Source organism: Scyliorhinus canicula, chromosome 21, assembly GCF_902713615.1.
Source record: "Scyliorhinus canicula chromosome 21, sScyCan1.1, whole genome shotgun sequence".
In the NCBI taxonomy this organism is placed as follows: domain Eukaryota; kingdom Metazoa; phylum Chordata; class Chondrichthyes; order Carcharhiniformes; family Scyliorhinidae; genus Scyliorhinus; species Scyliorhinus canicula.
The window spans coordinates 35,328,276-35,345,185 of record NC_052166.1 but is presented as its reverse complement, the minus strand read 5'-3'; the positions used below and the strand labels follow the sequence as shown (position 1 = coordinate 35,345,185).

The window sequence follows — 16,910 nt, the reverse complement described above, 5'->3', positions numbered from 1 at the left end:
TTTTTATAATTGGGTTTGTTCAGTTTTACTGCAAATAATTATTTTTAGAGAGCAATTCTAGTAAATTCAAACAAATCATCTTTAGTACCTCACAAGCTGCAGTTAAGATTTTAAATATTACACAGATGACCGAAGAAACTATTTATGGCATCTCATTGCATCATTGGGACATAAGAAAGCACTTGACAATTCATGCATTTCTCTTGAACATCAGTCACTTATGTTATTCTCGTCCATTTGAATTCCACAAAGTCCCAAAACAGCACATGGATAATCTAACTTTGCGGGTGCGAGCTGCAGCAGGAATAATTGCCGAGCCACTGAGAGAATCCCCTTCTCCACATGGGAGCTGAAGGTTGATGCATCTTCAGATTAACATTGCAACCAAAAGCCAGCACTTCAACAGTGCAGCAAATTCCTTCATATGGAGCCCAGAAATGTCAGCCTGCACCATTTGACTCAAAGGCACAAATGAGAAGGCAAACTGTTAACCTTTTCGATCGAGGGGCTGATTTTCCGCTTCACTCCTATGGTTTGGACAAGGCAATGGTTCTGCCGGCATGCATAACCAAGCAGTACCTCGCTCCACTTTTTTCTCCTCTTCCTTTATCTTCCCAAGGGGAGGGGGAAGAGATCAAGAGTGGGAATGCTGTTTTGTAAAAATGGCTCGTACCTTCCGGTCATTTTTCCGACTTGTTTTTTGTTTTATTCGTTCATTGTACGTGGGCATCACAGGCTGTGCAAGCGTTTATTGCCCATCCCTAATTGACCTTGAGGGGGACAGTTAAGAGTCAACCACATTTCTGTGGGTCTGGAGTCACATGTAGGCCAGACCAGGTAAGGATGGCAGATTTCCTTCCCTGAAGCACATCAGTGAACCAGGTGGGTTTTTTTTTGTTTTTTATTGAGTTTTCATATTTTATATCCAACAAATTACAAATTATTAGAAAAAAAAACATGCAAAAATTAACATGTATATTTACAGGTAAGCATCTTCATAATAACAACTGTGGCCGCCCCCTTTAACCGGCAGACATATTTTACATTCCCCAATATGGCCGAGGCACATGTTTATAGGCATTTATTTACAATTTGGTTTTGGGCCTTAGACTGTCGCTTGCGGCTTTGTCCTTCCTTTTTTTTTGGAATAATTTTTATTCAAGTTTTCAACAACAAATTTTATCACAACAGAGAAAAACAGTAACCCCTCCCCTCCAATACAAAAACAATAAATTAACAAGAAAAAGAAATAAGCGTAAAACCATGCGAATAAACCCCCATAACGAACACGTAGCCCTCCCCCCTCCGGCTACCTTCCCCCGATTCCCGTCCATTTTCCCCTGATTCTTGGCCACCCGACTATTCTTCCTCTTGTTCGTTGGCCACAAACAGGTCCCGGAACAATTGCATGAATGGCTCCCACGTTCTGTGGAAGCCGTCGTCTGACCCTCGGATGGTGAATTTGATTTTCTCCATTTGGAGAGATTCCGAGAGGTCGGACAGCCAGTCTGCAGCTCTGGGCGGTGCTGCTGACCGCCAGCCAAACAGGATTCTACGGCGGGCGATCAGGGAGGCAAAGGCAAGGGCGTCCGCCCTCCTCCCCAGGAATAGATTTGGCTGGCTTGAAACCCCGAAGACCGCCACTATCAGGCATGGCTCCACCCTCACCCCCACCACTTTGGACATAGCCTCGAAGAAGGCTGTCCAGTACTCCACAAGTCTGGGGCAAGCCCAGAACATGTGGGCGTGGTTGGCCGGGCCTCTTTGGCACCGTTCACATCTGTCCTCCACCTCCGGGAAGAAACTAATCATGCGGGTTCTTGTTAAGTGGGCTCTATGCACCACTTTTAGTTGGGTCAGGCTGAGCCTTGCGCACGTGGAGGTGGAGTTGACCCTATGCAGTGCTTCGCTCCAGAGTCCCCACCCTATCTCATTCCCCAGGTCATCCTCCCATTTCTTTCTTGTTGCGTCCAGTACGGTGTCGTCCCTTTCTAACAGTCGGTCATACATGTTGCTACAGTTCCCTTTCTCTAGGATACTTGTGTCCAGTAGGTCTTCCAGTAGTGTCTGTCATGGCGGTTGTGGGTATGTCCTTGTCTCCTTTCGTAAGAAGTTTTTGAGCTGCAGGTACCGTAGCTCGTTCCCCCTGGCTAGCCGAAATTTCTGTCAGTTCGTCCAGTGTTGCGATCCTGTTGTCCGTGTATAGGTCCCTGACTGTCAGTGTCCCCCCGTCCTGCCTCCACCTTTTGAAGGTGGCGTCAGTCAGTGCTGGTGTGAACCTATGGTTGTTGCAGATGGGAGCCTTGACCGACATTTTGGTCAGGCCAAATTGCTGCCGCAGTTGGTTCCAGGATTGGAGGGCGGCTGTCACCACTGGGCTGCTGGAGTGTTTTTTGGGTGGGGATGGGAGTGCTGCCGTGGTGAGGGCCCGGAGGGAGGTCCCCATGCAGGAGGCCTCCTCCGCATGCACCCACTTGGCCTCTGGCTCCTGGATCCATCCCCTTACTTGCTCGGCTGTTGCCTCCCAGTGGTAGAATTGTAGGTTTTGTCTCCCTGGATTTTGTTTTTTGTTCTTTGGGATCCTAGCATTTTTACCCCCCCCCCCCCCCCCCCCCCCCCCCCCCCCCATACGAACGCCATGATAAGTTTGTCCAGCGCTTTGAAAAAGGCCTTGGGGATGTAGATCGGAATGGATCTAAACAGGAAGAGGAACCTGGGCAGTACGTTCATTTTGATCGTCTGGACTCTCCCCGCGAGGGAGAGTGGGAGTGTGTTCCATCTTTGCAGGTCCTTTTTTACTTCCTCCGTCAGGCTGGTGAGGTTCCATTTGTGGATCCCTTTCCAGTCATGGGCTATTTGGATCCCCAGGTAGCGGAATTTGTGTTGGGCTTGTTTGAAACGCAGCCCCTTTAGTGCTGCCCCCCGTTGCGGGTGTACTGGGAAGATCTTCCAGGTGGGTTTTTAACGACAATCAACAATGGTTTCATGGTCATCATTAGATTTTTAATTCCAGGTGTTTTTGTTTTAATTGAATTCAAATTTCACCATCTGCAGTGTTGACCTCTGACAATAGACCTTAAGTGACTATTTGATCCCGTTAATTAGCCACACACCACTTGCAGATGGGCAGTAGTGCTGGTCCCCATCTTGCCTCTGGGAACAGGACCCAGGGCAGCAAAGATCTGGGAAGCAGGCATGTTGGCCAACAATGCATATTTCAATTCCCACCTGCTTTCACACTTGCCATCCCCATCAGGGCCTAAAAGTTTTCTCCTTTGAATATATCACTAATTCATAGGTGGCACAGTGGTTAGCATTGCTGCCTCACAGCATCAGGGACCCAGGTTCAATTCCAGCCTTGGGTGACCGGCTGTGTGGAGTTTGCACATTTTCCCGTGTATGTGTGGGTTTCCTCTGGGTGCCTTGGTTTCCTCACACAGTCCAAAGATGCAGAGTAAGAAGTGCTGTTTCTTTCTGCTCCATTTTGTCCTTTCTGACTGCATCCCTTGCTTTTTTTCACACCCAGCCTTGAAACCCAATGTGAATCAGCTGCTTGAAAATTTCACAGGTGATACACAGAAAGTGGGAGGCTAGAGTCAGGACAGGGCAAGCAGACAAACATTTAAATGGCTGATATAATGGAAGTGTTAAAGTCCAACATGTTTGATTCAAACACTAGCTTTCGGAGCACTGCTCCTTCTTCAGGACCTGAAGAAGGAGCTGCGCTCCGAAAGCTAGTGTTTGAAACAAACCTGTTGGGCTTTAACCTGGTGTTGTAAGACTTCTTACTGTGCTCATCCCAGCCCAACGCCAGCATCTCCACATCATGTCCAAAGCTGTGCAGGTTAGGTGGATTGGCCATGCTAAATTGCTTCTTAGTGTTCAAAAGGGTGGGTGGAATTACGGGGTAGGGTGGGGACTTGGGCCTAGATAGGGTGCTCTTTCAGAGGGTCGGTGCAAACCCGGTAGGCCAAATGGCCTCCTTCTGCACTGTAGTGATTCCATGATTCTATGTCTTCTGAGTTATTTCAAGAAGAGTCGAAATGGAATGCAGACTTAAAGTTAGCGGGTTTGGGATAATTGAATCAGGGCACATAGATGTAATTGAAAGACAGTTTTTAAGTCATATATTTATCCAACACTTTGGCCCAGGTATGTACGACCAAAGTGAATGTGAATTGAGTTGGGAAATCCTCAGATTTTCCTGACTCACCTCCATAAGAAAGGCTCCCGAATGGAGGGATCTTCACTCCCAGGGGAGGAGATTTGGATGGTGCAGGATAAAGTCAGGCCTCCCATCCCCAGAAGCATATCAGAGATAGATGGCCAGAGGGATAGGTGTGCTGAGGCAGGCAGGTTAAAAGACCTGCCTCAGTTCTCTGAGACTTCACCCCAGTTGTTTGGTTACATTTTAGGCCCTCTATCCCTCAATTCTCACACCCTATTCACTACCTCTGCCAATTCCATACCAACACTGTCAACTGGTGTCCCTCTACCCACCTCCAATGGCTCTGATCACCCCTATGCCAATTCATGGGCCTTCTATATCCATTCATCCAGTATACAATATGAACAGAACCAATGAATACTAAAGTAATGATGCATGTGTGAAAATGCTTTAAACCATTTATAACTTGTTGAAGAAAAAACTGGTGTTCCTACAACCCTATAGAAATCTCAAACAGACCATTAAATTATCAATAACAGGAGCTTCAGGTACTTCACAGTTCTTAATCTTGTGCAAATAAACACTGACAAAAGAGAGACCAAGAGACAAGTAGGACATGGGCAGCATCGGACACCTGGGCCTTGGTGCTACCACAGGATGCAGGCTTGGAGGAGGGTGAGTCCATGAACCTGTTCACAATTTCTGAGACCCAACTTGAGGTTGTGACCTATAGGGCGTGATTCTCCGCACTCGCGCCGGTTCGGAGAATAGCGGGCCGCGCATATTTTCACGGCGACGCCGGTCCGACGCCCTCCCGTTATTCTCCGAACCCTGCACAAACTACACGTCGGCATTCCCGGCAAAGGCCTCGAAAGCCCCCCCGACACGACCAGAAGCCCGACATATTGGCCCCCCGCTATTCTCCGGCCCGGATGGGCCGAAGTCCCGACGTCCTCACGCCATGTTTTCACGCCGGCCAACACACCTGCTTTTCAAGTTCGTCAACCAGTCGTGCTGGCTGACAAGAGCTTCGAGTAGGTGAGCGCACCGCTCAGCGCACCGCTCAGCGCACTGCTGGAGTCTGGCCACAACGGGGAAGGCATCCCCGAGAACGGGAGGGGTCCAGAGCGGGGCGGGGGGGGGGGGGGGGGGGGGGGAGTGTGGGAGACGGAGGGGGGAGTGGGGGAGACTGAGGGGGGGAGTGTGGGAGACGGAGGAGTGGGGGAGACGGAGGGGGGGGAGTGTGGGAGACTGAGGGGGGAGTGGGGGAGGCTGAGGGGGGAGTGTGGGAGACTGAGGGGGGGAGTGGGGGAGACGGAGGGGGGAGTGTGGGAGACGGAGGGGGGAGTATGGGAGACTGAGGGGGGGAGTGGGCGAGATGGAGGGGGGAGTGTGGGAGACGGAGGGGGGACGGAGAGGGGGTGTGGGAGACGGAGGGAGGAGTGGGGGAGACTGAGGGGCGAGTGGGGGAGACTGAGGGGGAGTGGGGGAGATGGAGGGGGGAGTGGGGGAGACGGAGGGGGGAGTGGGGGAGACAGAGGGGGGAGTGGGGGAGACAGAGGGGGGAGTGGGGGAGACAGAGGGGGGAGTGGGGGAGACGGAGGGGGGGAAGTGTGGGAGACGGAGGGGGGAGTGGGGGAGACAGAGGGGGGAGTGGGGGAGACAGAGGGGGGAGTGGGGGAGACAGAGGGGGGGAGTGGGGGAGACGGAGGGGGGGAATGTGGGAGACGGAGGGGGGAGTGGGGGAGACAGAGGGGGAGGGGGGGAGACGGAGGGGGGAGTGTGGGAGACTGAGGGGGGTGGGGGAGACTGAGGGGGGAGTGGGGGAGACTGAGGGGGGTGGGAGAGACGGAAGGGGGGGAGTGGGAGTGGGGGGGGGGGTAGGGAGAGAGTGAGCAAGTGACTCGTCCAACCCCGGTTACAAAATGTCTGCCACCATGCCATGGCGTGCCAGTCACGAGGACACGGCCGCTGGTTGCCCTGTGGCTTACGGCCACAGGCCACTGAAGCACCGGTGAAGAGGACGTAGTTAACTGCCCTTTGGATGCAGAAAGTGACCAGGGGTTAGGCTGCCCGCGTGTCAGCAGCTTGACCAGGCCACCGGGGCACACAGGTATCCCGTGGCAGGCGGCTGCCGAGGTGTCGACTAACCTCCGTCTAACATGTCCCGTTTCTCTGCCCCACCACCCTTCTGTAGGTTAGAACAATGTTTGCGAACAGAACGGCTATGTTCTGCGCAGTGGTTGGGGCCGCTGCACTGCATTTGGTGGTGGAGCAGCATCCACAGCCACAACCCGCTGTGAATGCAGGGACAGCTGCAGCAGAGGGAAGAGCCGAGGAGTTGCCAGTCGTCGAGCAGCATGGGGGGGAGGATGAGGAGGGGGAGGAGGAGAGAGTGAGGGTGCAGCCACGGCGCCAGAGGCGACGACCAAGGCCGAGGGTGTACCATGTCCGGATCTCTTTCCTAACAACGACGGACATTACCTGCAGGAGGAGACTCCGGCTGAGTAGGCGGACGGTGATACATATCTGTCACCTCGTGGCACACCTCGCCCCACGTGGAACGGGGGGAGACACGCGATCCCGGTTGCCATCAAGGTGACGGTCGCTCTTAACTTCTATGCGACCGGCTCCTTCCAGTTTCCGAGCGGGGTCCTCTCCGGGATCTCCCAATCATCGGTCCACAGGTGTATCCGGGATGTGACCGACGCCCTCTATGCCATCGCGGACCGCTACATCACCTTTCCCGAGGACCGAGCAACTCAAGACTCATGAGCTCGTGGATTTGCCAGCATGGCCGGGATACCGATGGCGCAAGGGGCAATCGATTGTGTTCACGTCTCCATGCACCCGCCTGCAGGGGACAGGGAGGTGTTCACAAACAGGAGGGGGACATACTCCATGAATATCCAGGTGGTATGCGACCCCCACATGACGTTCATGAACGTCTGTGCAAGGTTCCCAGGGAGTGTGCATGACTCCTACATACTGGCGCAGTCGTACATCCCTGCGATGTTTGAGGGACGTCCCCCCCAGCTACGGGGCTGGTTGCTAGGCGACAGGGGTTATCCGCTGATGTCTTTACTGATGACGCATTTACGGAGGCCTCAGACCAATGCGGAAACACGATACAACGAGGCCCATGCAGCAACCAGGGGTGTGGTGGAGCGCTGCCTTGGCCTCCTGAAGATGAGATTCAGGTGCCTGGACCGCTCCGGAGGGGCCCTGCAGTACCAGCCCGACAGGGTCGCTCGCATTGTTGTGGTCTGCTGTGCGCTGCACAACATCGCGATGCAGAGGGGAGATGACCTGCAGCAGGAGGCGGAGGGAGAAGCCAGTGGCAGTGGTGCCAGCACAGAGGAGGAGGAGGAGAGGGAGGAGGAGGAGGAGGAGGAGGCTGGCGGAGTGGCGGGCGCAGCACGCAGACACAACCCAGGTGCTGGTGCTGTCCAGGAGGCGGCACGACGGACCCGGCGAGGACGGCGGGCACGCGACGCCTTGGTGGCAGCACGGTTCACACGTCGTATGCGACGTCCCCGCTGAACACCAAACCACCACCTGCATCGCTAGTCGTGCAGAGGGTCAACACACAACTGCCACCAACACAACCCACCCCCCCCCCCCCCCCACCACACCCTCTCAGTGTACACTGCTCCACTTCGACATCACCCTTATCACTGGGTCCAGACGGTATGGCACAACATTGATGGCTGTGTCAGCGGGTGTGATCAGTGCCATGTGGAATGATGACAGCCCGCTCTGCGAAGAGCTGTGAGCTCAGAATCGTTAGAGAGAGTCTGACCCATGGCAATAGCTGAACCATCCACCTTGGTGGCTGCTGAGTTCGTCACGGACACTCCATCACGTGCCCGCGTGGGCTAGCTGTGGGAGGGGGTGGGGGGAGGGGCAGGGACTGTACACCCAGCACCGAAGTTTCACCGCTCGTCAACCCCAGCGACACTCGGTCACCATCACGATTCCTGTGGCTGTGGAACAATCACACGGTATTACAAGTAAGGTGGAACAGTGTGTTTAATGTTAACAATAATTTACAGGTGCCCTAGCCCCTACAACTAAACTGTACCCTTCACCTGTGCCAACTTACTCAGTGTCTCTCTTTGTTGCCTTACGGGCCCTACCACTACGTCTAAGTGATTCCCCAGATGATACAGCAGGAGTGGAGGAGGACTGCTGCGAATCGCCCCCTTCGACTCGTTTCTCCTTCGGCAAGCGTTTCCTGGGGCGACCTGGCCTTGATGGGCCAGGCTGCTCTGCGGGCGTCTCGGGTGACTTTGTGCCACCCTGCTCTGCCTGCTGTCCACCCGATGCACCAGGGATGGGACGGGGGGAGGCCGGGAATTCCGGGACGTCCCGTGATGGAGTTAATGGGACGGGCCCCGAAACCTCCTCCTCCCTCGGGGAGCCCGGTGGCCCCCGGGCCTCACTTTGGGACAGAGGTGCGAGCGGGGAGGTGCCCCGTCGCGCCACCGACACCTGGCGCTGCCAGTCCTGGAGGCCTGCAACGGTATCCACCAGGATCCGAAGATTTGCAGAGACGGAGTCCAGGGAGTTAGACATTCCCGCCAGGGACTGTGCGATCTCAACCTGTGAGTGCACGACGCCATCCAGCACATGTGTCAGGCGGTTGATGCTCTCCGCGACTGACTGCTGGGACTGTGCCATCGACTGCTGTGACTGTGTCATGGCGTGCTGCGACTGGGCCATGACCTGCTGAGGCTCGGCCAAGGCCCGCAGCGCGCCGGCAATGTCGTGTTGGCTCTGGCGCATTGCTGCCTGTGAGAGGGCAACCCTGTCCAGGGCCGAGGATGACGCGTGCACATTAAGCCCAACGCCTTGCATAACCTGACCCATTGCCTCCACCGCGGATGCCACCCGTGCGGTGTCGGCCTGGGTTGCTGCCATGAGCGGCACCACTCCCTGCTCCTGGACGCGGTTTGACTCCTCTAACAGCGTCTGCAGGGTCTGGAAGACATCCCTCATCCCGTCATTGTGTCCCTGGGTTTCTTGATGCATCGGCTGTGCAGGTGGGTTGAGAAACTCCAGGAACTCGGAAAACGTCTGGGAGCCAGCTGGATGCTGGGCCTGGCCTGCCCTCCGCCAGTCCGGGCCCTCGGCTGCTCCGACCTCCACCTGCTGTACCTGCTCAGCTGTGATGTGCGACCCAGACTGTGACCCAGGAGCCTCATCACTAAATAGCCCAACCGGGGTGAGTGTCTCTGGGATGGTGGATGGTGTGGGAGATAGCTGTGCCGCAAGCTCGAGGTCATCTTGGGTGGACGCCTCCTCTATGTTATCGGCCGCTGAGAGGCCGCAGGGCATTCACGGGCCATTTCTCTCTCTTGCTCTCTCGCCGCCCTCTGGGCGTCCTGCTCTACAGATTCGGTTGGGGAGGATGGGACTCCCCGCTGATCGGGCACCCTCTGTCGTGCGGCCCTGGGTGAGGTGGGGCCAGATGCCTGTGTCTCCCTGGAGGCAGACGGCCCTGGTCGTTCGGCATCACGTCCTAGGGAAGAGAATGAAACGGGTTATTTAGAGACGCTCGGCCGGGCGCTGGATGGTCCCAGTGGGCAGGGTGTGAAGGGACAGAGGATGGGGGAGGTGTTCCAGTGGGCAGGGTGTGTGAAGGGACAGAGGATGGGGGAGGTGTTCCAGTGGGCAGGGTGTGTGAAGGGACAGAGGATGGGGGAGCAGTCCCAGGGGGCAGGGTGTGAAGGGACAGAGGATGGGGGAGGTGTCCCAGTGGGCAGGGTGTGAAGGGACAGAGGATGGGGGAGGGGGGGTGTTTGTCATGCAGGGTTGTCTCACTTGTTGAAGCTCCGCCAACCTCGCATTGCGCGATCTCCCGGGTGGCAGATCCCCCAACAAGGTCCAGTGCCCTCTGCTCAAACGTGGTGAGGGGGTGCAGGATGGGCGAACCCCCTCCAGTCTTGTTCCGCTCACGGGTGTTGTGAGCGGTCTTGTCCTGTTAGGGGAGGGGGCATAGGTAGATCATTACAATACGGCAGGTATCAGCAGTCCGTTCAGATACTGGCACAGTTTGGGGGTCAAGTTGTAATAAGACCATTGCATCTCTCCATGGGGGCCACAGCGCTGGGTCTGTGACTACTTAGTGAACCACCCTCAACTCACTCTGCCCCAATCCCCCTCCACCCCCCGTGCCGGGGGGGGGGGTGATTAAGTTAAGGGGGGGAGGGATGGCTGTGACCCGGGGACACCCTCTTGGCACTTACCCTGGCAAGGTCGTGCATCTTTTTCCGACATTGCTCTGCAGAGCGAGGGGTCTGCCCCACAGCACTAATGGCAGCAGCCACCTCATGCCAGGCCTGGCGCACCGCACTGGCAGGGTGGCGATGCCCTCTACGCGGGCAGATGATGCCCCTCCTCTGCTCGATTGATTCGAGCAGTGTCTCCACGTCAGCCTCCACGAATCGCGGGGATGCTCTCCTGAGCTCCGACATCCTGACCTACAGTTTCTGTGCTCGCCCGCGCCTTTTTACGGTGTTGGGCGGCGTCACGTGGGCGTGTTCGTATCGTCATCGTGTTCCGGCATCATCGCGTACGTGATTGACGCGGCCCCGTTCCTAGCCCATTTCCCGGATGTGAATACGTCGGGAAGTGGGCCGTGTCAGGCCGTCGCGAAACTCCGCGGGTGCGGAGAATCGCGCCCAGTTTCAGAACCACAGCTCTACGTTCTAATATCCCTTCCTAAAAATCTCTCCATCTCTATACATCTCTTTCTTCCTTAAAGACATTAGCATTAAACCATAGCATTTTGAACAAGTTTTTGTTCATGTACCTGTTGCTCTCTTTTAGTGGCTCTAAATATGGCGGTTAATAAGGTCGCCTTTCTTAATCTTAATTGTGAATATGCTTTCAGAGTCGCCAGGTATCTCTTGATACGCCACAAGGTTCCACCAAATACCGATCAAAGAACCAATACACCAGTTAGTTAGTTCAAAGTCAATGCTACTTTATTTACACAGTATGATTTACTCATGCACAATAACAGTACAGGCTAAACTATGTCTATCACTAACACCTATACTTAACTTCGGGTGCCCACTTAGGTCAGAGGAACAATGGCCGTTATTCGGATCTGAGGCTGTTGGGTTCACAGAGGTAGCAGGAGTACAGCTAAGGTCGTCCGTCTGGTAGCAAGCGTTGAACTTGAACTTACTTGCTCCTGGTGGTGCAGGTGGAAGGGTCTCTCCAGTTCAGAGTCGATTCCAAGAGAGGGAACACATGATGAGGGTTCCTTCTTATACTTGGGGGGCTTCGCGCGTTTTTAGGCGTGCATTAAACTTGGTCCCAATTAATTGCGCAGGTTCTCGATCACTGCCATAGATCTGAGCTAATAAAGGGGCGGGTGCCTTGATGGCTGGGCATGTCCTAAGTGGCCGTTGGCCTTGCTTTGTTTGTGGCTTCTTGCTGGGGTAGTGGTGCCAGAATGTCTGGAACAGTATCGGCTATCTGAGCACCAGTCTTTGTTCATCGGAGATGGGCCATCAATGTGCAAATCGGCCAAGAGTTTTGGTTCTGTCTGCAGTCTGTCTTTTAAATACACATTCAGGCTCTGTGCCTGCTTGTTTACTTTGCATTGTCCATTTTTCCCTGTATGCTCTGCGATTGTCCATTTTATGTACTGAAAGTGGCCATCCCAGATGGCTACATACCATAATATTACTTTAGGTAGCTCGGTGTCACATTGTGATGAACATGGTGTTTTCTGATGTTAAAGGCTAAATAAATGCAAGCTATACATAGAATCATAGCGTTTACAGTGCAGAAGAGGCCATTCGGCCCATCGAATCTGCACCGGCCCTTGGAAAGAGCACCCCACTTTAGTCCACACCTCCAACCTATCCCTGCAACCTAGTAACCCCACCTAAAAACTAAGGACAATTTTGCTTGGCCAATCCACCTAACCTGCACATCTTTGGACTGTGTGAGGAAACGGGAACACCCGAAGGAAACCCATGCAGACACGGGGAGAACAGAAAGTGACCCAAGCTGGGAATTGAACCTGGGATCCTGGAGCTGTACAGCAACTGTGCTAACCACTGTGATGTTGTGCTGTCCTTATTATACCAATAGTATTATAGTTGTTGCAACGATTATTACCTTCACTGTTATATTAAAGGTTATTACAATTGTTTCTCTTATTCTTGTGTTTGCAATAGTCAGTGGTGTTACAATTAGCTGTCAGTGTTACTGGAATATTATCATTATTAACATGTGAATGTGTTAAAGGCAGACAGAGAAGGTTTACCAGACTAATACCAGGAATAGACAGGTTGCATTATGAGGAAACGTTGGACAGGCTAGGCTTGTAGGCACTGGAGTTCAGAAGAGTAAGAGGTGACTCGATTGAACGTTTGAGATCCTGAGGGGCCTTGACAGCGTGGATGTAATAATAATAATAATCGCTTATTGACACAAGTAGGCTTCAATGAAGTTACTGTGAAAAGTCCCTAGTCGCCGCATTCCGGCGCCTGTTCGGGGAGGCCGATACGGGAAGGTGTGGAGAGGATGTCTCTTCTTGTGGGAGACTCTAGAACCAGAGGTCACTGTTTAACAATAAAGGGTCATCTATTTAAGGCAGAGATGAGGAGAAACTTTTTTCTCTCAGACGGTAGTGAGTCTCTTCCTCAGAAGGCAGTGGATGCAGAATCTTTGAATATTTCTAAGGCAGAGGTAGATAGATTCTTGAACAAGGCGGTAAAAGGTTATCGGAGGTCGGCGGGAGGTTACAATCAGATCAGCATGACCTTATTGAATGGCGGAATAGGCTGGTGGAAACAAGTCACTGGCTCCTGCTCCTAAGGTAAATGATTGTTGCTGTGATTATAACAACTTTTATTTATAAAGCTCCTTTAGTGTAATAAAACATCCTGAGGTGCTTCGCAAGAGTATTATAAAACAAAGTGTGACATCAAGCGATGAGGAGATATTAGGTCGGGTGGCCAAAAGCTTCGTTGTAAAGGAAGAAAAAAGGTATAGAGGCAGAGAGATTTGGGGGAGGGAATTCCAGAGGTTTGGGTCAAGGCCACTGAAGACATTGTCAAGTTTTATTTCATGTATGGAATGATCGGTATGGACTGTAGACAGAACAATGCTTTTCACTGTACCTCGGTATCCATGACAAATAAATCAATCACATCAATCAATCAATCATCAGGTGGAATGACTGAAATCAGGGATGCTCAAATGGCTAAATTAGAGGAGCGCAGATATCTTGGAGAGTCATGGCGCTAGAGGAGATCACAGAGGAAGGGAGAGGCAAGGTCATAGAGGGAACGAGAATGAGAATTTAGAAATCAAGATATTGTTTGACCTGCAGCTAAGTTGTTCAGTGAACACAGGGGTGATAGAGGAATGGGACTTGTAGCCACCTAAGATGGCCACTAACGAACACAAAATGGAAGACTGCAAAGAGTGCAGGGAAAACGGACATGTTAAAGAGCAAACAGCGTGCAGAGCGATTATGCTTTGAGACACTTGCAGAAACCGGTTTCCCGACAGCTGCAGAGATCAGGCAGCGTTGTAAATGGAAAGCCGTTAGCATATTAATGAGGTGATACCGGGCCAGTCCCAGGTACAATGGACATAAATTAAGTATCAATCGATACATTCTATAGCAGACCAGACACGGTGGAGCCAGAGAAGCCCGGGACAATAAGTCCTAAGAACCGCCCCAGCGATCAAGGAATGGCCCTAGGATTGGGGGGTTCAAACCATATCGATTGGGAAGAGGCCCAATCGATCCCCAGCAGGTGAGGGAGCCCGACCAAAGGGGCGCGGACCCCCTGGGACCTATAAAAGAAAGGTCCCACATATGGTTCAGTCTCCTGTCTCCGGCCTCCGACTCCGACTCCAGCCTCCAGACCCCTGTCTTCTACATCAGCCGTTGAACAGCAGCCGCCAATACGTAAGTGCCTAAACAACGACCGCTACTTGAAACCGGCATTACTGACACCCTTGCCGACTGATAGTGAACCGAAGCCTGCAGACCAGACCAGAGCAAAGGCCTTGTTCCCTGACCTCGCAGTTCCTTCTTAGCTAAGTATTAGTTGTTTAGTGGTAGAAGTAAGTTTAATCTTTAGCGTGTGCGTGAGTGTTATTATAATTGTGTTATAATAAACTCTAATTGTTTTGGACTTACTAATTGGTGTACAGCTTTATTGCTTTGAACTTGACCTTGATACTTGTGACGGTGTCTTTACGGCACCTGGCGACTCCAGAGCTTAGAACGAGAAACAGAGCCAAGTGAGTGTTAAGCACACTCACCCAGAACGAGCAACAGACTTGGTGTGAGTTAAGACATGGACAGCAAATATTTAGATGACCTCAAGATAATGGAGGATAGAATGTAGGAGACCAGCCAGGAGTGTTAGATTAGTCAAGTCTAAAGGTAGCAAAGGCACAATGGAGGCTTTAGCAGCAGGTGAGCTGAGATGGGGTGAAGTCGAGTGACCTTGTGGAGGTAAAAATTGGTGTTCTTGGCGATGGCACAAATGAGGATGGAAGTTCATCTCAGATTCAAATGTGACACCCTGGTTTTGGACAGACTGGTCTAATCTCAGATGTTGCAAGAGAAAAGCATGGATTTGCAAACAATGGAATGAAGTTTGGACTGCGACTGAAAGCAATGGCTTCAATCTTTCCAATATTTAATTGGAGTAAACTTCTGCTCATCTAGTTCTGGATAGTACTGGTTGTTGCTGTTATCACAATGCATATCGGTCTTACAATCTTTTTTGTTATTACAATACTGGTTGTCATTACAATTCTTATTGCTTTGTAATGCTAATTATTACAATGTTTGTTATTACAACTCTTATTACTTTGTACTTGTTGTCATTATAATTCTTGTTATTGCAATTCTATTGTTATTATAATGCCTGTTATTAGAATGCTTGTTATTACAATCCTTACTGTTATTACAATGCTTGTTATTAATATAATTCTTCTTATTACAATCCTGTTACTGCAATGTTTATTGTTATTACAATGCTTATTCAATATTACAATTCTTACTGTTATTAAAATGCTTATTGTTATTACAATCCTTACTGCTGTTACAATGCTTGTTATTTTAAAAGTTTTATTGTTAAAACAATTCTGTTATTACAATGCTTGTTATTATAATAATTATTATTACAATACTGTTATTACAATCCTTACTGTTACTATAATGCTTAGTTATTGTTAATATAACCCTTATTGTTATTACAATCATTACTGTTATTATAATGCTTATTGTTATTATAACCTTTATTGTTATTACAATCCTTACTGTTATTACAATGCTTATTGTTATTAAATTGCTTACTGTTAGTACCATACTTATTATTACAATCCGTATTGTTATGACGATCCTTATTGTTATTACAATGCTTATTGTTATTAAATTGATTACTGTTATTACCATACTTATTATTACAATCCGTATTGTTATGACGATCCTTACTGTTATTACAATGCTTATTGTTATTACAATACGTATTGTTATTACAATGCTTGTTGCTGATGTGCTGTTTGTTGAGGTCAGGTTGCTGCTCAGTGGGAGGTGCCTTGTTCCAGTGGCAGTGACGCTGTGGCGGAGCCGGGGACTGTCGGAGGGGCAGAGGCTGGAAGGTGAGGAGCCGGAAGGGGGAAGAAGGGGCGGACAGGCGGCGGGGGTATCAGCTCTCCGGACCGGGGGCAAGCCCTGAGCCCGGGCGGTGGGGCGGACTGGGACGGGACTCCAGGGTCCCGGTCGCTGCTTCCTGGCGGCGGCTAGGCCGCGGCTCTGACCGGGTTGCTCGAGTAGAGAGGAGTCCCGGGGACCGGATTCAAAACCCCCCAGGAGCTCAGCCCAGCCCTTCTCCTCCTCCCATCACTCCTGACTTTAACCAGCTTCCAGTCCAACTAAATTACACGATCAGTTGGTTAAATTCCTAAAAAAAACACAATGTTTGTTGTGTTTAAATGGGATGTTTATGCTGCTTTTACCTTCAGACATCACTCCTAATGTTGGCAGTTTCATGTCAGGGAAGTACTACTTGTAAACACTGGATTTGATCTTCAACCTCCCCCATTCTGTGGTCCTGTCAGAGGGACATATATTAAAATCTAACTCTTTTTACCCCCAGATTTTATCTCTGTAAATGGACATCAAGGGGTGGCACAGTGGTTAGCACTGCTGCTTTACAGTTCCAGGGACCCAGGTTCAATTTTGGCCTCGGGTGACTGTGGAGTCTGCACATTCTCTCCATGTCTGCGTGGGTTTCCTCCGGGTGCTCATTTACCATAGAAATTGCAGCGCAGAAAGAAGCCATTCGGCCCATCAAGTCTGCACCGGCTCTTGGAAAGAGCATCCTACCCAAGCCCACACCCCCACCCTATCCTCATAACCCAGTAACCTCACCCAACACTAAGGACAATTTATCATGGCCAATCCACCTAACTTGCACATCTTTGGACTGTGGGAGGAAACCGAAGGACCCGGAGGAAACCTACGCACACACTGGTAGAACGTGCAGACTCCACACGGACAGTGATCCAGCCGGGAATCAAACCTGGGATCCTGGAGCTGCGAATCAATTATGCTAACCACTATGCTACCGTGCTGCCTCATGTTTCCTCCCACAGTCCAAAGATGTGCAGGTTAGGTGGATTGACCATGCTAAATTGCCCCTGAGTAGCTAAAAGATTGCCGGTGTAGGGTGGAGGCCTGGGC

General features: G+C 51.5%; 1 protein-coding gene across 3 annotated transcripts in view; it reads left to right on the top strand.

Annotated features, from left to right (window-relative positions):
• The first annotated feature begins 15,731 nt into the window (after window positions 1-15,731).
• The window catches only part of man1b1b (mannosidase, alpha, class 1B, member 1b), a 74,185-nt gene continuing 73,006 nt past the window's right edge, over window positions 15,732-16,910 (top strand). For all 3 annotated transcript variants that reach the window (XM_038782511.1, XM_038782513.1, XM_038782512.1), the window contains exon 1: window positions 15,732-15,826. The gene's annotated coding sequence lies outside the window, so the exon portion shown is untranslated. The remainder of the gene's footprint in view (window positions 15,827-16,910) is intronic.